The sequence below is a fragment of the Chinchilla lanigera genome, unplaced genomic scaffold (genome assembly GCF_000276665.1).
Source record: "Chinchilla lanigera isolate Chin_1 unplaced genomic scaffold, ChiLan1.0 scaffold00057, whole genome shotgun sequence".
NCBI classification, from domain to species: Eukaryota; Metazoa; Chordata; class Mammalia; order Rodentia; family Chinchillidae; genus Chinchilla; species Chinchilla lanigera.
Window position 1 is genome coordinate 969,233 of NW_004955458.1, and position 22,339 is coordinate 991,571.

At 45.4% G+C, this 22,339-nt stretch overlaps 1 pseudogene; it reads right to left on the reverse strand.

Annotated features, from left to right (window-relative positions):
• Window positions 1–6,253: 6,253 nt before the first annotated feature.
• On the reverse strand, window positions 6,254–6,661 carry LOC106149939 (annotated as a pseudogene).
• Between the last annotated feature and the right edge of the window lie 15,678 nt (window positions 6,662–22,339).

The following is a 22,339-nucleotide window of genomic DNA, read 5'->3' on the forward strand; positions in this document are numbered from 1 at the left end:
GGCAAGAATTACAGTACTCTGGAGGAAGATGATAAAGATGTGCTCTATTTGATAGCAATGAAAATGAAGGAAAATAGATTTGAGTGATAAGAAGAAGAATGGAAAGAAGTTGTTGATTTTTTTTTTTTTTTTTTTTTTTTTTTTAAGAAGTTGTTGATTATTTGGCTCTCAGGGAAAAGGAAAAAAGAAAGCAGGCTGTGGGGAGCTAGACTGGAATATGGGTTCAATCCCCAGCACCAAACCAAACCAAACAAACCTCCCTACCAGTTTTTTAGTACTATACATGTAGAGCAAAAAATCCCAGGGTCCAGATCAATAGGATCCTTCTGTTCCTCAGATACACCAAACTGAGAGTTCCCTGTTCTTGGAACATTCTTTCCCCAGATCATACGCTGAGTATTCTTATTTCATTTAGTCCTCAATTCAGATGCTGCCTCCCCAGAGAAGCCTTTTCCTATCATGTCATCTAAATAACCACGTTTTTTTTGAGATGAAGTCTCGCTATGCTGCTTAGGCTGGTCTGTAGCTCCTGGATTCAAGTAATCCTCCTGCCTCAGCCTTCTGAGTACCCAAGACTACAAGTGTGTACCACTGTGCCTACGCACCACACACAATTATTTTTGTGGTACTGTGAATTGAATCCCAGGACTTTTAGTCTAGGCTATATCCCTAGCCTATTTATTTATCTATTTATTTATTTCTGAGATAGGGACTCACCAACTTGCTAAGTGCCAAACTCGAGATCCTCCTGCCTCAGCTTCTCCAAGTACAGAGATTACCACCATGCCTACTTCACCCTTCCTTCTAAATCCCTTTATTTTTCTTCTTAACACTTACCATAATTTTTAAAAAATTTTTTCTTTAGTGGAAGAGAAGCCCCCATAAGGCAGTGACCTTGCTCACTACTATATCCCTAGCATTTAGAACAGGGCTTGGCACTTACAAGGAGATAAAAAAGAGAAAAGTGGAGACAGTGCACATTTTCTGACAGTGCACTGTTCAGAATGACTGAACAGTGAATAAGCTAGAATCTGTGTCCTTACAAAGTTTATAATCTATCAGAGGAGATAAACACTTTAGCCAATGGTTTAAACCCAGTACAACAGCATTATAGGAGTGGTGAGCCTGGGTGTACCCTGGTCCTGAGAAATGGTAGTTGAGGAAGGCCTCATTTAGAGGCCTCAAGGAAGGCGGAAGTGACGTTTATGAAACACCAAAGGCATCTGCGTAGGGAGAGAACGGGAGGATGTCCCTTGGAGAAGAAGTAATGAGTGCGAAGTCCTGGCAATGAAGGAAATAAGCGGTCTCTTATGCAAAGGGCAGTAATTCTGAGTGAATGAACAATTAAGTGTATGGCTGCGTGGCTGGGTGTAGAGGAGACGAGGTGTTAGTGGCTACATCCTGAAAGATCTTGAGCCCTGAGCTAAGGCAGAAGAGTGTCATTTTAAGTAGGGGAAGGAAAGGTTTGGACTGTTTTGTGTTTTGTTTTGCAGTGTTGGGCCTCACACAGACGTTCCCTGTTTAACGACCTACCTGTTCAATGACGGTTCAGACTTAGCACCGAGGTGTGCTGTTCCAGGTTACAACCTGCTGTTCCTGCTTCCAACCTGCATTCAGACTGAGGCTGCAAGAGCGTGAGCGGCAGTACAGCCTCATGGTGGCTTCTTACAGTACTGTAATTTTTGCTGATCATACTGTACAGTACAGTGCTGTAGTTTTATGTTGTTAGACATCTCATTGCTGAATGTAAGAGTTAAGCAAATAAAAGCAAAGTCATCAAGTTGGAGTTTCATTTGACCATTTCTTTGTTCTCAGTATTGTCATGTGCGTGCAAGATACAATTCCTCATTTAGCGACCCAATTCAATTAAGGAAGTAGCTGTGGGAATGGAATTCCATTCTGTTAATTCAGCTCACTTCTTAAAGCAGAATGTCTGCACAGTATATGCTATGCAAGTGTTCTATCACTGAGCTACCCCCAGCCCACAAGATTTGCATTTTAGAAAAATCATTCTAGCTCTGGCGTGTGTGTATGTATGGGTATGTCCGCGGGGCGGGGGAACGACACTTAGCACACAGAAGGTAATAAGGAAGCTGTTCTAATCCAGGTGGGAGATGGTGGTAGCCTGAGATCCAGGTCAAAGGTTGAGATGGAGAGAAGTGAGCCGAGCTCAGACATGTTTCAAGAGAAGAACTGACAGGCCTCAGTGGTTTTTTTTTGGCGGGGGGGTGCTTTGAGACAGGGTCTCACTGTGCAGCTCAGGCTGGCCTTGAGCTCACTTTGTAACCCAGGCTGGTCTTCAGTCTGCAACGATCCTCCTGCCTCAGCCTCCTGAGTGCTGGGATTACAGGCGTGCTCCACCACGCCCAGCTTGGCCTCAGTGTTGTTGTAGGGGATGAGAAAGAGAAAAGTGAAGACAGTGCACATTTTCTGGCCCGGGTCACTGAGTGCCATTCCCTGACTATCCCAGCCTGGTCTTCTTCCATCTCTAAATTCTAGCAGCCACCCCCACCCCCACAGTCTCCCTAATTTAGGAGCCTCATTTCTTCAGCTGCCCTTGCTCTAAACTTAGTCCGGTAGCCTATGACCCTTCGTTTGTCTAACGTTTTCTCTGGGCTCTGATGCTTCCATTTTCCTTTCCACTGAATGAAACTGAAACCTCCATCTAGATATCCTTGTTTCTGTTCTTATTTTTCCAACCTTGCCCAAGTCACTAAGCCCTTGGATGTATGGTTGGGAGCTTATCTAACAAGGCTCCTCCCCAGTATCTTTTCTTTTTTTTTTTTTTTTTTTTTTTTTTTTTTTTTTTTGGTTTTTCTCCGGTACCGGGAACCGAACTCACGACCTTGCGCTTGCCAGGCAGGCGCTTTTGCCGCTGAGCTAAATCCCCAGCCCCTCCCAGTATCTTTTCACCAAGGCTAATACAGGGTTGTAGCTCAGGGGAGCCACTGATCAGGAGCCAAAGCAGCCTGAAGATTCCCAGACAAGAATGCCAGGACAGACCAATGACTACAGGTATGCCGCGAAACTTAGTTATATCCTCTGAATTCAGGTCAGGAAGAGCAGAGGTCATGGCAGCTGGGAAAGGGTGAGGGAGAGGAAATCAGCCTCTTCTTTGGCAGTAAGCTGAAGAAGTTTCAGGCAGAAGGTGGATTTGGGAAGCAGTGAGGATGAAGAGAATTGCTTGGTGGGCAAGTCTGGGTCTTTCTAGCCATGAAGGTCAGAAAGGAAAGACTAGCAGGAAAAGAGTCAGAGTGTCGTCGTGAGATAAGTAGGACCACCCTCAATATTTGGAGTTTGAGCAAGATAAAAATATAGGCCCAGATGCCAAATGTTTAAATATGTGAAAGCTATTAATCAGAACTGAGAAACTGTTAGAGAAAATGTGTTCTAGCTTCTCAACAGGTATATTAATATCAACAGGAAGGTTTATATTTAGAATTCTAGGATTCCTCCAGCCACCTTCTGACCCTCAGGCTTTCATTCTAGTCCTGACTGTGTGCAGCCACACATATGAATGCCATCCACTCTCCAAGCCACTGGACCGGGGCCGGGGCCAGCAGCTCAGTCTGTGCCCTCAGAAGCCCCAGAAATGAGAGGTCTGGAGAATGGTCCAGGAAAGGGGAGGAGTGAACTCTGGGTACGCACATCCACTTAGCCTTAAGTTATCATCACTCTGGGGTGGGAAGGAGAAGGAGAAGGAAGAGAAGGAGGAGGGGAGAAGGAGGAGGCGGCCACCTTCTAAAATAGGCACCCAGGGTGGAGTCCCCCTGGCCAGGACTCTGAAATCATGCAGACCTGGTTGTGATATTTACTTGTTTTTCTTTGAACCTGGGTAGCCCCTTTGAGCCTGTTTCTTGCCTTATAAAATGGGAATAGTAATACCCAAATAACAGAGCTGTTGTTTAGAATTAATAAACTAAAACATGCCAAGCACCTGACATTTAGTGACCATTACCTGGAATACCTCGATTCACATTGATTTCCTCCCCACTCACTACCATATTTCCTTCAAAGTAATCAGGGAGGCTAGGGGAAAAATACAAAGTGTTTTTTTGTAAGGCTGTCTTGTAGGAATGTGTCTAGGAGGGAGTGCGTTTATACACTGGGTGTGGTAGTGCACGCCTGCAATACCAGCATTCTGGGAGGCCAAGGCAGAAGGACTGTGGGTTCAACTCTCCCTGGGCAATTTGGAGACTTAATAAGACCATGTCTCAACATAAAAATTAAAAAAGTCTGGATATATAGTTCAGTACCAAGTCCGTGGGTTCAATCCTCAGTAGAGAAAAAAAAAGAATTTATAAAGGAGACGGTAATAATCAAGGCATCAATAATCCCAGTTCAGGCTGTGACCATGTGGGGGGAAGAGGAAGAAGAAGTTATTTTGCATGCAAATAAATGAGAAATGGTAATAGCGTAATTGCTTTTACAATCTGTTTGTTTTGCTGAGGGTAGCAGCTGGTTACTGTTTTGATTCTTGGCTTTCAAGTGATGACAGAGAAAAAAAGGTATGAATAATCTGAAATGATAGAAAAATCTAAATATCATTTCTCGGTGACTGGGAGCACAGTTAGCGAAACACAATGTTCCGAGCATGTATGGTTCCTGACTTTCTGGCTCCCAGACTGGTTGGTTTAGTCACTGTCTCTGAACGTGTATAGGTTCTTGCCACATGCAGTCACTCTCGCTACCACTGCATCTGGAATTCCCTTCTCCCTCTTTCTCAGCCATTCTGAGTTCTATTTTAGGCCCACACCTTCTGTGTTAGCGCCCTTGTTCACTGCATAACTCTTCCCTTTTAGTCTGTATCACCTAGAACTTACTTACTTAACATAACATGGTCCTAATATGTTCACTGTCTTATATTGTTCTCTGTCTCTTTCATGTGAACAAGTTTTATTTCCCTGTGAGTTTAAGCTTATTAAAGGTGGGAACTATATTTCTAATTCTCTTCCATTTCCCATGGAATTTATGTATTCATTTAATATACATTTATGAAGTTCCTACTGTGCTTCAATTGTGCTAGATTTTATATATATATATATAGGTTCCAGTCAATGCTTGGCAGAAAAACAGATTTAATGCAAGATATAGAAATATATAAGAAACTGGGTGGGTGTGGTGGTGTATGCATATAATCCCTGCATTTGGGAGGCTGATACAGGAGGATCACCATGAGTTCAAAGCCAGCCTGGGCTATACAGTGAGTTCAAGGCCAGCCAGAACTACATAGTGAGCCCTTGTCTAAAAAAAAAAAAAAATTATATATATATATACATATATATATGAATTTGCAAAATTGGCTTACAGTGGCTGCCTGCAGAGTTAGGTATGGAAGGGTGCAAAAGGCCTGTGCTAGAGTCTAAGGCCTGGAGCTCAGTGTAGTGTCCCGTGTGTCTCTATTAAGGGGTCAAAGGGTCTGCACTGGAAGCCAGGAGATGACCTCCAAGGTGATGGCAAAGACTAGAGCCCTTCTGAAGAAATAGAAGGGAGACTTCCTTCTCTGTCTCCCTTTTATTCTATTCAGGGGACAAGCCTACCCAGGCTGGGTTTTCTGTCTTCAGTAAATCCCCTCACACACCCAGAACCATGTTGATATAACTCAAGTTGATACAATCAGTTAACTGTCGTCTGTCTATCTATCTATCTATCTATCTATCTATCTATCTATCTATCTATCTATCTCTACGTATCATGAGAACAGCTAATAATGCGATGGGCTCATGGTTTCATGACTGCCTATTAAAGTGTGGAGCACAGAATGGGACTTCAATATAGGTTTGATGGAGAGATGAACAGTGACGCTTTTTTAAAAAAATAGAAACAACCTTGCAACACTTATTACCATCCAGTAATAACATAAGGGTAATCAAAACAATATGAACAAATGTTTTACAAACACTTCCAGGAAAACCACTTAAATGCCTGCATTTTTCACATATCATAATTGCCATTGCCACCACCTCACTTCACTGCTGTGTTCTTTTTCTGTGGTGGAGGGGGGGAGGGGGGCAGGTACCAGGAATCAAACTCAGGACTTTGTGCTTGCCAGGAAGGCGCTTGTGCTCCTGAGCTATATCCCTGGCTCCTGCTGTCTTCTTAATTCATTGATCATTTCTACTTGGAGGCACTTTTTTTTTATTTTTGAGACAGGGTCTAGCTATGTAGCCCATGCTGGCCTCAAACTCAAGATGATCCTCCTGCTTCAGCCTCTTAAGTGCTGGGATTACAGGCATGCATCACCATGCCTGGCTTAGTTGAAGACACTTAGTAGTAAAGTAATATTATCTCCTTTCAGTGTGATCCAACCCAGTTGTTTTCTTGACTTTGCTTTAGAATGAATTTCTTCTATATCATCTAATACAAGGTTCATGTACTCATCAAAGTCAATAAAACAGCCCTCTACCTGCATATTCACTGCTCATAGAGCCACACCTGAATCCAGGAGCTATTCTACAAATATTGGGGGCTGGGCATAGTAGCTCAGCAGCACAGTGCCTGCCTGGCAAGCATCAGGTCCTGAGTTTGATTCCAGTTACCCACAAAAAAAACCCACAAAAATATTTTGCAATGAAACGTGAGGTTCTTGAGGTTTGAACATGAGGTTCCTGAGGTCTGCCATCACCTTCTGCATTTTCTGGGCTGGGCCCCAGTATGCCATGGCAGAATCTCCTATCCTTTTTATGATCCTTAGGCCATCTCAGTCTTGGCATAGCAGGAAGAATGAGTGATTAGAACAATGATGCCATTTTGGGTAAAGTAGTACAATCAACAATAACAACAGCATCAAACACAGCCTAGAAAATCACAAACTGGTAACTACTAATATGCCACCTTTAACCATATGAACTAGATTTGTGATTATATAACAAAATCTAAGACAAACCAGAAAATTATATATAGTAAATGTGCCCGCAGCATGGTGATTTTACCTTTGGGGAGAAAATTTAAAAGGGGATGGGGAAAAATAGAGAAATAGAAGAGAATGAGATGAGAAGCAAGGCTGGAAGACAAATGAAGATTACTCAAACTTTGGAAAACTGGTAAAGAAGACAGGAGGAAAAGAGGGAAGAAATAAAAAGAACAGAATAGAACAACAACAAGAAAAACTAGAAACAATGTTCACACTCACATAAAAATAAGAACAAACAAAAAAGAAAACAAAACAATAAAAGAGAAAAAAAGAAGAAAGTCTAATTCATGGCATCTCTCTGCTGTCACTGGTAGACAGTGCGCAGACAGAGTTCAGATCTACGTTGATTAATCTCAGCAAACCAGCCATAGATTTACGGCAGGGTAGTGGATAATCCCAGCAAGCCTGCACATTTAATTCCACTGATGTTCAGGCTGGTTTCTGGCTGTGAGGCTGGAATCCAATTTGTTCAGTCTGTATGTAATACTCTGTGTGCCTCCTGCCAGCTTGAACTTGGCTCCTTGGTCTCCTGCCAACTTGAACTCAGTTTTGTCTCACTCTGACACTGGGAGCTGCTAGATGGAGCCAGCCTGTGGCTGCTCTGAGTTCTAGCTCAGTTGGCCTCTCTCCATCATGGTTCCCAGCCAATCACCCTCTCCTGAGGGACGTCTGAACCTGAATAGCTCACCAGTCACCGCAGTCTGCTCTGTCCACTGCTCTGTTTCACTGGTGTGTTCCTCTGTGGAGGCCTCTGAGGTTGCCAAGAGTCACCATGCATCTGCAGGTCCCACACAGTTAGTGAGGGCTCAGAGAGAAAGCACAGGTTGGCACCTCCTTCTTCTGTGTTGAGGTATCTGTCTTTGCTCTCCCTGTGGGCTCCAATTCTTGCTTCAGATCCTTGCTGGGTCCTGGGGACCCACTTCCTTCTTTCTTCTCTTCCTTACATTGCTGTATTCCAGTGTCTGGACCCCAAACCTCAGAGAGGCTGTTTCTCTGCTCTTCACTACTCCACCATCTTCCTGGGAGTCTCTCTGATGCTTTTAAAATAGGAATTTGGTGAATGAATTAGTGAATGAAACAGCAGAGTAATAAGCCACTTGGTACAGCTGTTCATGTGTATCTGTCCTACATGAGCCTAAGCTGGTACACTTGAAGGTGTACGAAGTGGTCTTTTTCTTTTTTTGGTAGTGGGCATTGAACTCAGGGCATAATGGATACTAGGCAAGTGTTCTCTCACTGAGCTACATGCCAGCCCTCTTAAAAAATTTTTATTTTGAGACAGGGTCTCTCACTAAGTCACCTAGGCTGGTCTCAAACTTGTGATCCTCCTGCTTCAGATTCTGGAGTAGCTGGGATTACAGGTGTGTAGCACCGCACCCAGCTAAGAAGTTGTCCTTAGAGTCATCAAAACAGCCTTTTATCTTCTTACAAAAGTGTTCCTTCCTTTCCGCAGGGCTTGTTGGTTAAATTGCAAAGCAGTTTACAGGCATTGCTGAATACCTTTTCTCAGTCATGTCACTGAGGTTGGTCAGCTATGAGAACTACGTTCATCGTAATAAAAAGTTATTATTGAATACTTATTGTGTGCTAGCTATTGTGATGATTTTTATATGAATTTCTTTAGGTGAATTATCTAAACCCTAATCCACAACTCTAAAGGAGGTGCTGTTACTATCCCTATTTTACAGATGAGGAAACTGAGGCACAGCTAGTAGTGGAGGCAGCATTTGAACCCAAGAAGTCTGATTCTATGCTGTGCTCATATACAATAAAGTAGGAAAATAGACAGCTGAATTCTTGAGTTGGCCCTGCCATTCATTCACTCATTGTGTGGCCTGTAGAAGTGATTTCAACTCTCTGGTCTTCAGAAAGCTAAGTCCTATGAATTCAAGTCTTATGCTCTTTCCACCAACCTCAGCTGCCTAAATCTCATGATCTCCTAAATCTCATCTTTTATCTCTCTGTGGTATTAGGGGCAGCTTGTGATATTGAGTACTTTTTTTTTTTCTTGCAGTACTGGGGTTTGAACCCAAGGCACTTTATTATGTTTTGAGACAGGGTCTCACTAAGAAGCCCAGGCTGGGCTTCAACTTGTGATCTTTGCAGTCCTCTTGCCTCGGCCTCCCAGAGTGCTAGGATTACCACCATGTCCGACAGGGTATTCTTTTTTGAGAGGTAATGTATAAAGACTGATGGATTCATGAAAATCTTGGCTGATGGGGAATATGAAGACAAAGATCCTGATCCTGATTTCTTCATGTGACCCATCCCTCGATTCCTAGGTTTGAATAAAAATATTTCCCAGCTACAGTAGGCCTCAGTTTGAGTCCATTCAGATAACACATAACCAAAAGCAGGGTATGACTGGAAGACAGATGAGGGGTCCAGTTGCTTTCTGATTGTGGAGCTCAATCAATGTCTTTAAGGAACTCAGTCTAGAGAGCAAGAAAGAGCAGGCCAAAGCTGACTTCTCTGAGGTGGCTCCACATAGAAACCAAAGCTGCTTAAGTCCTCCAACTCTGCCCCTTAATAGATAGGATTTTGCCTCCCACATATGCAGACAAAGGATAATTATCTGAACAAGTGTGCGTGGCTGGCTGGCATGCACCATTGTTTTAAACTGGTGTGCTTAAGTAGAAACTGGTCATGCTGTTATTTGTTGTACTGGTCATGCTGTTATTTGACTCTGCTCTCCCTCTTTGGTCTCCTGTGTCTGGTTCCCATGTGCCTGTGTGCTGTGTGTGGCCTCCCCTGGGTGCCTGCTGGTGTCCTTGAGGTCTTTCTTACCACTAGGCAGCCTGGCAGGACAGCTTGTGTGCCTGCCTTCACCACCTTCCTTGTCACCAATTTCATCTTGTCATTTTCCAGAATTATTTGCTTGGTTCTCTTGAAAGCTTCCTCCTACCCTCGACCTTCTTCATCCCTGCATACAGTTCCAGAGACCGGAGGGGAAACCCTCAAAATCAATCGCTCTCTTTCTTCACTATGCCTCCGAATATTAAAACAAGTTTACTATCCTAGCAGATGGGTCTTCTTTCCTTCCTTCCTTCCTTCCTTCCTTCCTTCCTTCCTTCCTTCCTTCCTTCTTCCCTTCCCTTCCTCTCTCCTTCTTTCCTTCCCTTCTTCTCTCCTTCCCTTCTTCCCTCCCTTTTCCCCCTCCTTCCTTCCTCTTTTCTTTCTGACTTCACCTGAGCTTGCTGAAGGGCTTTCTGAAGCATATTTTTCCATATGGGCCCTGGTGACCAGTGGTCTGCGTGCCTGCATATGTGATGAGTTTGTGAGGGTACGCTGTATTTTCCTTAAGCAGAAGGTAGACTTGACTGGAGGTTTGAATTCCCTGAGTGTGTGGGTGTCGGGGGAGAATTCAGGGTCGGGGAGTGAAGGAGTGGTTGGTGAAGAAAAGTCATGTCTGACCTCTGAGGTAAGGATTCAAAGAGAAGTCTTGGTCTCAGCCTCCTGAAAACCCCCAGTGTTGGAGGGAGAGATACCGGGTCTGGCTGGGTGAACCAGGGCCTCACAGGGGACTCGGAACGGTGAAACCTCATTTACAAACCAACATACATTTGCAAATAAACTCAGATACACTCACTGGGGAAGGAATCAGCAGCGACTCAAGGGCAGAACTTTGAGGACCTGGGAAGGCCTGGGGGGAGCGGGGCTTGGGGAGCGGGGCTGCACACGGGCGGCGCAGGGTGAGGCGCCCCGCCGGGTCCCCTCCTGGACAAAGACCTCCGGCTCCTGCGCGAGCTGATCGCCCGGCCTGGCCTCCTCTCTCGTCCCCACCAGACCTCTTCCCCACACGTATTCCTCTGCCTCCCCCTTGATAATCTCCTGACATCTCTTCAGATCCAATTATCGAATTAATTGACGTGCGAACTGAGAGGCAAACAGAAAGGGGCGGCAAACACCGACCGGGCGGCTCAGATTTATCCTCCGGCCTCCGCAGGCCCGGCCGGACGAGATTTACTGGGCCTCGAACACGGCGACAGTTCAAACCTTTGATTAATCATGTTTTTCTCCCGGCCCCATAATTTAGTTGCTCCTTTTCCCTCCCTGCCTTTTTTTTTTTTTTTTTTTTATCAGTGGAAACAGAGACAGAGTCCTCATCAGCTTCAATTACAAATATTAAGCCCCGGACAGCACTTTGACAGAGAGGCGGCCAGCCCCCACACCCTGGCCCGCCCCTCTAAATCATGGCCGCATTAACATTACAATCGGCTGCTGGCGCGCATTCAGATTTAAATGGTGGCATATTGTTCGCGGACGGTCTAGTTCAGACCAGGCTTCGCAGCTCGCGGCGGCAGCCCCCGCCTCTACCGCAACGTTCCCCTGGGCTCCCCGGAGGCTGGGACTCCGGGAGTGCGAGAAGCTCCGGGCGCTGTGGCCAGAAGGGGGTGCTGCAGGCGAAGGTGCGCCGGGGTAGGGAGAGCGCGACCGAGAGGGGTCGTCGCGGGGGGCGAGCCAGTTAGAGCGGAAACCACAGGTGCAGATGCGGGGCAGAGACCGGTACAGGTGAGCTCTATGCAGATTAGATGCAAATGAGGGCTCCAAAGCTGCAGGTCTGGGAAAGCCGCTCCACAGACCTTAGGGTGTGGGATTCAGACCCCGCCTCGAGGGTCCGCGAGACACTCTTGGGACTTGGTAGGGCAGCCAGGAGGTGGGATATCTCTTGCTCTTTTGAGCCCTGCGGTATGTACAGAAAACATGGGTCACAATTTCCCCATTTCATGAGTATTTTAGAGAATATCGGTCCTGAACTACAGCCTGAGCTACAGGCATGAGGGTAGGCTTCAGGAAAAAGCAGGGTGAGGTTAAAATACCTCCACCGAGGCTTTTCCGGACTGGAAGACCCTCCAAGTAGCCAGATTTCTCCAAAGAATTGGGGGCTGGGGTATGGTAACTATTTGGCTCTATTCCACTAGAGAGAAAAAAAAAAGGGAGAGTCATTCCCCTGACCCCATCAATCCTTTCGGAATGAAGGAGCTCGGGGTGTGTGTGGGTTAACCCAGTAGTCTGCGTTTCCGGATATTTTCGTATTCATCTGTCTCTTCGGTCTTGGCAGCATCAATCTGAACGACCTGATTTCTGCCTAGCAACATCACAACCAATCAAGACGCAATTAAACCTGCCAGTGCGGCTCATCCTTAACTAGGATTGGCTGCTCGCTGTATACACATTCCAAGTTTTCATTGGCTGACAGCCACCTGTATGGAAATGAGAATTACACGGGACTCTGAAGCCCTTCTCAGCAGTGCAGACCTGTGGCTTATTGTGCTGAAACCTGCAAGCTTAGAGCTGGAACTCCTGGGCTTGCTTCTTGCCCTGTCTTCCCCTTTCCTCAAAGCAGAGCTCTCGAACTTTTTCCCTTTTTCCTCTGCGTTCCAGCCTGAGGCCCACTCTGAAAAACAACACAGCAAATAACGCAGAAATAATGTGGATTTGCATTCTTTTGCATCTTCTTTGCATTTTCTCGGTCAGTGTCAGGATTTTGCCCCTTCCCTTCAATCTCGCCACTGTTCTTGTTCCTTTCACTCTTCCGAGTCTATCCAAGGGGTGGTTTCTCTCCGTGGAGCCCACCCCTTTCCCCCAAACCCTCTCTTCAAGCTCATCTCGCCTAATTTCCGACCACCCTTCCTCCCACTCAGAATCCAGGCGTCTCTCACAACAATCCGGTTTAGGAGGGAGTTTGAGGGAGAGAGGACCCCCCCCCAAAAAAAACCCCTCCATCCTCTCTCCCCATCCATTTTCTCTGAGGGAGCCGAGTTTGACAGCGAATTCATTCCGAGCGGGGAGGGTGATTTATTCTTCAAATATACCGACAAGTGTGGGCATGATGGAGCCCATTAAAATGTTGGGAGATTGTTTTTATGATTGAAGTCTGTATTACTCCAACCATAAAGAAAGAGAGCAAGGAGTCATTAGCATTTTCATGATGGTGTATTTCTGCTTGTCTCCACGCCATCACTCATCTTTACTGCCCGTCCCTTTGCTCTCGCTCTGCTACAACGAGGAGAGACTGCAGCCTGAGTTGGGGTTGGGGGGTGGGGGAGGCGGGGGCAGAGATTCCCCCCACTCCTCTCTGCCCTTCACGCCAAATCCTCATCCTCCCTGGGACGCAGATCAGGGGGTGAGAGGCTGGTCACGGAGGATGTGCCTCACCTTTCTCTTGCCGGCACCTGCCTCTGAATGGTGGGTACAGGGGTCCTGCCCAAATGGTGCTTGGAGATCTAGGCAGGCTGGGGCTGGGGGAAAGGGTGAACCCCTTCTTTTTGGGGGCAGTCCCTCCCTGACCTACCCACTACTTCCAACTCTCCAAGGTTATCCAAATGGGAGTAAATTCAGGAATGCTTGGCTAAGTGCCTTGGACTTTGATTCTTGGCATCAAAATAGGGAAGGTCTTTGGGTTTAGGGCTCTACTGGCAGGAAGCTGGGAGGCTGGACATTTGGTTTCTGACTGTTATACCCCCCAAAGAAACCTTTGAATTTGCTCTGGGATCTGGCAAGCCTTGAATTCCCTCCTAATTCCCTAAATCCTTTTTTTGTGTGTGTGTGTGTGCCAGGAATCGAACTCATGACCTCAGGCTTGCCAGGCAAGCGCTTATGCTGCTGAGCTATACCCCCAGCCCCCTTAAATCCTTAATTCTTTCTTTTTCCTCATTATTTACAACTAGACCCACCAGGATTTCAAAGAACAAGTTCATACCTTTCATGAGAATAATGATAATCAGAGTGTTCCAAAATAGATCGACCATGGGTGAAACACTGCCCATGAGACTCTTCCCATAAGAAACAGTCAGTGCTAGTTGGGCACAGCCTGTCTCTATATCTTGTGTACAGAATATATGATGGCCCTTGAATGGTTGTTGGGTGGGTTAAGGATGAGAAGAGGTAGTATCTGTGGGGAAGTACAAGTTTAGCAAGTAAGACATTAACAGTGATAACAGTAATTAGTGAACTACTTTCCTGTTGGTCTGGTGCTTTCTCATTGATGTCTCCCAAGCTGAGAGGTAGGTTTCATGATCAGCATTTTCCAGGTGAGAAAACCAAGGCTCAGGTTGGGGGAGGTATGCTCAAGGTCATTTGGCTAATTAACAGAAAAATCAAGATCTGAACCTGGTCTATCTACTATTTTGGTGCAGTCTAAGAAGTTCAAGGTCTCTAAAGTAGAACCAGGATGACTGATTGTCCTATATAGTTTATCCGGGTCATTAGAAAATGAGGGCCAGGCATTTGGGCCCATCCTGTAATCTCAGCACTCTGGGAGGCTGAGGCAGTGGGATCACAGGTTTGAGCTAGTATGGAACATATTGAGACCATATCAAAAAAAAAAGAAAAAAAAAAAAAGGAAGAAAGAGAAAGAAAGAAAGAAAAGAAAAAGTGAGGAAGACTGCCTAGTGAGAGCTTGATATTTTTGAGAGAAATTTTACTAGGAATGTTCATCCTTTGGTCATTGGGTTTAGTGGCTGGTTAATGGTTAACATTGATGAGACTTGCTTCTTGAATCATTTAATCATTTATTGAGCACCTACTATGTGTCTTTCTTTAATTGACCACAGCCTCCCATTTCATGCTCCTGCTGAGATGGGTACACAAAAGTGTTCTCAGGTCCTGAGCCGTGGTAGAGGCCCAGGAGCACAGGGGGTATAGAGGTGAGCACCCCCCACACCATAGCCTGCACAGTGCCCAGAGGCGGCTGCAGCAGCAGCTCCAGATTTACAGCTGCCCTGGCGCTGATGCCATAAAAGCAAACGATCCTTCTCTGTACTAATTTCTGTGTAATTAGATCTCTCCTGGCATGGAAAGTGGGGAGTGGGGGTGGCCAGGAAGGGAGGGTGCCAAGGACTCTTTACAGAGTCTTCCTCAGGAGGAGGGGTTGTGGGATGTACATGGCTTCACGTGGGCAGGTTGGATACATGGAGCTCGTGTATTGTGATGAGAGTTGGGGGATGCAATGATGTACATATAGAGGGCAGGGAGGCAGATGAGTCTTGATATATCAATACACATGTACTGAGGATGCGCACAGACCAACCTGGGATCATGCACAAAGACCTAGAAGCCAGAAGAATAACCCCTGGCTAATCTCTGTACACGCAGAAAGTATGAACGTTCTCAGAGGAGCTGCACACAGACTTCCTTATACCAAGTTAGATAGCAAGACCTTTCAGAGGGGCTTGAACAGCAAAGAATTCCTTCAGACCCATTCACATTTACATCTGCATGTAAAACAATATGTACACACAGATTTACCTGCACAGAAGCAGATGCACACCTCTGTTAATAAAAGGCAAATTTTAGAGTGTCTACACTTCACAGGAACTAAATGTTTGTCTTATCTCTTAGGGGCAGGAAACTAAAAGATGAAAAAAGTTCTTTCCTTAAATAAGGTACGCTTTAAGGTATTTGCAAGATCCTATGAAGAAAATGGTGAGGGTGGCAAAAGAAAGCAAGAGAAAGGTAGGGATGGTTAGAGAGGGAATGATCTTGGACTCTTGTCTTTCCTTGGGAAAAGCAAAGGCTCAGATGGAGAAGAATACCATTGTTATTATTACTACCTCTTGCTCCCATCCCGTGGTGACAATGACTGTGGGTATGGCAGTAATGCTGTTTGGAGCCATACTTCCATGGAGCTAAGTATTCATCATACACTCAAATGTGTTTGCAGAGGGACCTCAGAGGGGCTCTTACCCAGCCTCCCTGCAGCCCGAGTCTCTATCACAGTAAGTCTGCCCGGGAGTCAGCCGGCCCCTGCGTCAATATTCCTGCTGAAATGGAGCTCGTTACTTTATATGCAGTCTGCCCCTGTCACTGGACAGCTGTAGGGGTTAGAATATTCTTCGGTGGAATTGAAATCTGTCTTCTTTTTAATTTCAGAATATACTAATTCTAACTACCTGTCATATCTCCTTGAGTTATTCTAATGTTTTAAGACCAGTTCAATCTAAGCATTAATCGTCCCCCCACAATAGCTATAACAATTAGACACCCATTGGAAAATCAGGAGATTTTGATCTCCACAGATGACTGTCATGTACTTATCTTAAGCCCTTGTTCTAATGGGTAATTCCTGATTAACCTGGGTAATGAAAATGTATCACAATAAAGAGAGATTTGTCATGCCTTGTTATCACTTCATAAGGCCATCCTTCTAGATACCTGCCATAACATCAGGATATTTCTATCCCAATAAAACATGATCATGATGTGCTTGGCTAATAAAAAGGAAAAAAGCCATGTATTAAAAATATGTTTAAAATGATTTGCATGAGTGGTATAAATATAAACCACCACCATCATCATTGTCAACATCATCCCTGGTTTATTTGCCTTTTGAAATCTCTGCCCGACCTTGAGGGTGGGAGGTAGGTAAAGGAAGGGGGAGGCAGAAAATTAGTATCTATTAAGTGCTTACCGTATATTATATTAGCTCTCTGCACTAGGGATTATGATGCCTTTACAGGTGAAGAAATTGGCTTCAAAGAAGTTAAGTATCTTGCCTGAGGTCATCCAGGTAGTAACCAGGGGATCAGGATTTTCACCCAGGTAACTGATTTCAAGATGGACATTCTTTCCTTTTCATCTGGACTGGTTAATTTTACTTTGAGCCCATCAGAGTCCTATTGAGTCTTATACTGTGGAAGTGACACTGGTGAGATGTGATGTGCGACCTCACCCTTCCCAGATACCTGGAGTCTCCAGAGGGGAGTCAGGAGCTCAGAACCTGAACTTTGTGGCTTTTGTGGCCAGTCACATTACTGCCTTTGCCTACGGGTTCCTACGCATAATCATGGGCAGCGCTGATACATTATCGTTGTCGTTCAGTGACACACTCACATAGCAGGGCCACACAGTCAACACACACCTGGATTCTCACTGCCAGCTGTACCTTCCCGGCTCCCAGGCAGTGGTATGTGCAGCCAGCAGGGGTCGCCGGCACACCAGGAATTGCCACAATCCGAGTCTGTCTCCTTCTGCACCAACAGGATGGAAATGTCTCTCCTCCTTTGGTCTTTTCCTAAAATCACTCGCTGATCCCTCCCCTTCCTTGCCTCCTTCTCCTAGCCCCCTTTCTGATCTTGTAGATTTGTAAGGATGAGCTGAGTAATTGCCCCTCAAGTTGCACCCTAAGTAGGTGAACCCCAACCTAGGCCAGGGACCGGGGACTGGGCTGTCAGTCTTGCTATAGGAATGGCCAGGGAGCTGATAAGAAGCCCAGTGTCCAGCCTTCTGGCTCAACCTTGACTTCTTAGGATTCTTCCCTCCTCTCGGTGATTCCTCAAACCCTTCTCAGCATTCTCTTCTACAGCCTATCTTGCCCATCTTTTCCTTGTCCCGGTCCCCATGCGGGCACCTGTCCTGGGCATCCTCAGATCCCCAGGGTCCTTTAGCACCCTCATTTGGGGAGGGCCTAAGAATGAGGATGGAAGCAGATCGCTTACATAGCCTGTGATCTGGGGGTGAGAAATCATGGTTCGGGGAATATAGGAGAAGGACCCAGCTTCTGTGCCTCATAGCAGAAAGAAGGGCAAGGTGTGTGGTTTATTTTGTTCTGTGTTTAGTTTTTGGTTTTTCGGGAGAGGAGTCTAGACAGAGGGCTGTGGTGGCAGCTGTGGCTGCCTTCCGGGAGGGGCGTCTCTCTGCTCTTTTCTGTGCCTCTCCCTCCCCTGCTGTAGCAACAGCGCCCCAGCTTTTCCATTCCTCCGTCTCTCTGCTACCCCTCCTCCGCAACTGTTGGAGCCCAGTGATTGGCGGCTGCCTGCTGCAGGGCCAGCTAGGTTTATAGCTTTGCGGCAGCTAGGGAGAAAGCGAGGCCAGAGACAGGAAAATGGAAACCGACCAAGAAACAGAGAAAGATGAAGAAGTAAAAGAGAAAGAAAGAAAGACACAGGGACAGACAGAAAAGCCAAAAGACCCCCCCCCCCAAATTAGAAGTCAAATATTAAAATGAGGAGAGAGACTGAATGAAGCAGAAAAGGAAATTATAGAAAAGAAAATTATAGAGTTGCTGATAAAAGATGAAGAATATATTATAAGAGAGATGGGGAGAGGAAGGAGAGAAAAGTACCGACAGAAAAACCCTCGGATGAGTCTTGAGAATAGGGATGTGCTGGACTTTCCAAGGCAGTGGAGCAAAAATTTCCATTAGTAGGTAGAGGGCAGAATAGATATTTAAGGGCTCCCAGAAACCATTCTGTTTTTTTTTTTTTTTTTGTACCAGGAATCAAACTCACAACCTCACGCTTGCCGGGCAGGCACTGTGCCGCTGAGCTACATCCCCGGCCCCCAGAAACCAGTCTGGGATACAGACACAACAGGCTGGAGGACCTTGCACTGGCCCCAGTTTCCCCCACACCTCTTCCATGTCCACATTATCCTGCAGTTTTAAGGTGACTGAGGAAAAGTCTTCTTTGAGAACACTCCCGGGACCCAGTGTGGAAGCATTTTGTTCTATGTTCCATGGTAAAAACTGAGGTCTGAGATTTGGGTGTTAATGCTATCCTTTGTTGAGCATGAATTAATGTGGTGTCTCAATTGGCACATACCACTTTACCTTATAGTTATTTCTCTGTGTGTCTTTTTGCTAAAATATAAGCTCCTTAACAGCAAGATCTGTGTCTGCCCTTCTTTGTGGCTCCCACAGTGCCTTGTTCTTGTTTATTGAGTGAACCAATGAATGGCCCCTGGAGATGTTTAAGCAGAGGTTGGATGACTACCAATGAGAAATGTAGTCTAGGGAATTTCTGCACTGAATGAGAAGCTGGAAATATGTCTCTAAGAGCTCTTTTCATTTTGATGTTCTATGTTCTATATATAGCCTATTTTTTCCCCCTACTTTCCCGAATCTGCAAGGGGGTAAGACGCAAAGTAGGAAACCCCAAAGTACAAAGTGTGTACTGCGAGCCAGGCTCTGTTCAAAGCATTTTGCACCTGAGATCTCATTTTCTAGGTGTGTGTTAGCCACATTTTGCAGCTATGGGCTCAGAGAGATGGATGTTTTTCTCTATGTCACATGACTGGGGTGTATGATGCAAAAGGTTTGTTGTGCTCTAAAGCCTTTATGATTTCCATGACACCATATTTCTATTAATCTGGGAGTAGAAAGAGGAGATGTGAAATGAAAGAAATAGGGAGAGGACATGGCATCTAAATTCAAGGTTGGGAGAGATTCTGGATTGTAAGCAAGGAAGAAAACCCCATTTTTGTAAGTTAGAATAGGACATATTTGCTCTCACTTGAATATCAAAAGACCTGACGAAAGGAAAAAAAAAATGAGGAGACCAGGGCAGGGGTGTCCTGAATATGGGTATCAGGGACTGAAGTCCTGGGTTTGGGGAGTATGGGTTTTAGGGGTCCATTGAGGATGCATTCTTGGGAATTCCAGGTGTTTGACTTCCTGCTAGGAGAGACTCAGGAATTTGTGGGACTCCTATTTTGTGGTGGAGCTTAGGCCAGTGCTGTGCAATAGAAATTTGACAGGAATCACTTAGTATAAGTTTACAATTTCTGCTGGCCTTGAGCTCACTTTGTAGCTAAGGCTGGTCTTGAACTCTCAACGATCCTCCTGCCTCAGCCTCCCGAGTGCTGGGATTACAGGCATGTGCCACCATGCCCAGCAAGTAACAATGTATATTATTTAAGCTAATATCTCCAAAATGCTATCATATCAACCTGCAAACAACATAAAGGTATTTATTTATTTAAGCAGTGATCAATTTTATTAGATAAAGAAAAGTGAAGAAGAGAAACTGGCTCTGCAGAGCAAGCTTGGGCCGAGTAAAAGGAGGAAAAGCAAAATAAAAGGACACCCTAGGGAAAGCAGAGCAGACTACCTTGAGTTAAGTCATGATGGTCCACATAAAAATATTGAAGTGTTTTAAAATTTTTTTTTTGTCTTTTTGAGACAGGGTCACTGTGCAGTTCAGGCGGGCCTTGAACTCACTTTGTAGCCCAGGCTATTCACAAACTCACAACCATCCTCCTGCCTCAGCCTCCCAAGTGCTGGGATTACAGGTGCGTGCCACCACACCCGGCTAAATTTCTTTTTTAAAAAAAGTACTAAGTCTTTGAAATCTGTTATGCAGCTTACACTTATAAAGCTCCATCTGGGCCACATTTCAAGCCTTCAGTAGGGGCTGATGCCTGCCCCAGTGAACAGTGGAGGGTTAGGCTTTATGTTATTTTACATGCCGGGTGAAGTGACATTGAAATCCCAGCTACTCAAGCAGATTCAGGCAGATTATGGGATTTATTTGGGGAAATTAGTACATATATTTAACATATCCTAATCAATTTCAATCCCATTACTTCCCGAGAGAGATCTCAAACACCTGGGCTCAAGCCATCTTTTTGCCTCCACCTCCTTGAGTGGCTGCTGATCCAGCGGCTTCCAGGAGTCACTTCCCTGGCCTCCCTGCTACTGGCCCCTGTCCTCGACTCATAAGCCTGAGCGGCTTCCTGCCTCCCTAACCAGTCCTTCTCAGTGTTTTCCATAACTCTGCACTCTCCACCCTCCCCTTCCATGATGATCTCACAAGTTCTGCCTTCACCCTCTTACCCTCACCCTGCCTGTGAGGAGATCTTTTTTCACTCTTAGCACTTTCACTGTCAGGGATCTTATATTTGTATTCCCAGCTTCAAACTGTTGATCCCTGGACTTAAATATCTCCCCAACTGCATACTGCACCATGTTCTCCTTCTGAAGATTCCCAAAACATGCTGGCCATGGTGGCACTATGGGAGGCTGAGGCAGGAGGAATGCAAGTCTGAAGTCAGCCTGGACAACTTAGACCCTGTCTCAAAATAAAATTTTAAAAGGAGTGGGGAAGTAGCTCCATGGTAGAGCACTTGTCTAATATGCGTGAGGTCTTGGATTTGATCTCCAGTACAGGAAAAAGAAAAATGATGCCCCAGACACTAGGAATCTACAAGCCAAAACTGAACCACTTTTTCCTCACATGTATTTTTCTCCATTTGTACTATTTATTTGGGAATGGCATCATCAGTTATCTGGTCATTGAAACCAGAAACCCGGGATCAACTTGACACTCCTCCTGTTCACTTCCCATATATAATTATCACCAGGTCCCATTAATCCTTCTTCCTAGGATTTGGTGCTCACCATTTTTGCCTGGGCTATTACAAAATGTTCCTAACTAGTTTCTGTGGACTTTCATGATTTGGCAACAGAGAACAATGTGGGCTGGTTTTTTTTGGTACTAAGAATTGAACTCAGGACCTTGCACTTGCCAGGCAGGTGCTGTGCTGCTGAGCTCTATCCCTGGCCTGGCAGCAGAATATAAGCTGCATGAGGGCAGGCTTTCCTGTCTTTTTTTTTGTACGTCTCACTAGTGCCTAAAACAGCGCCTGGCGTGTAATGGGCGTCCCACTGAGCCTGTTGAGTGAATGTGTGAGTCATGTCAGTAGGCCACATTTCCAGCCTCACTTCCCACACTGTACGTCCTCACCCAACAGCCCTCCCTACGTGTTTAGAGTTCTGAGCACACTTTTTTCTTCTGCCTGCGCATACTAGGCTCACATGTACTCACCCCTGAAAGACTCAGCCCCACACTGTCACCCAAAGGAACCCGTACTTTGCCTAGTTTTGGTAAGTTTTCCTCCTCTGTGGTTCCAGATTCTGCTGTGTGTACCTCTAAAGTAGCAATTATGTTGCTTCCTTGTACTTGGTGACTTATACTGACTACAGGCTATCTGAGGGCAGGGTTTTTAACCGTGCCATCTCTACTTCTATAAATAATACTCTTCCTTAAATTAATACAAACATCTCTATCTCTTTTTTGTTTTTTTTTGTTTTTGTTTTTGTTTTGTTTTTGTTTTTTTGTCTTTTTGAGGCAGGGTCTTGCTATGCAGTTCAGGCTGGCCTTGAGCTCACTTTGTAGCCCAGGCTGGTCTCGAACTTGCAGCGATCCTCCTGCCTCAGCCTCCTGAGTGCTGGGATTACAGGCGTGCACCACCACGTCCGGCAGAAACATTTCTATCTCATCTGACACCACATTTTGTTTTTTCAAGCTACACATGGCACTTGGTATTGGTCACGTTTAATTATTTGAAGCTAGTTAGTGAATCCAGTGCTGTTCCTCCTCCTCCTCCTCCTCTTCTTCTTCTTTCTCTTCTTCTCCTTCTCCTTCTCTCTCTTCCTTCTCTTTGCCCTCCCCCATCCTCCTTTCCCTCCTCCTTCTCCTTCTTCTTCTAACTTCTTCCTTCTTGTCCTTCTTCTTCTTCTTTTTTTTTTTTTCCTTCTTGTCCTTCTTGAGATGGAATCTTGCTATATTGCCCAGGCTGGTCCTGAACTCCTGGGCTCAGGTTATTCTCCACTTCAGGTTCCCAAGTGCTGAGATTAGAGGTGTTACCACTGCTCCTGACTTATTTATTCTTTGTATATATTATTTTGTATGTATGACATTTTTA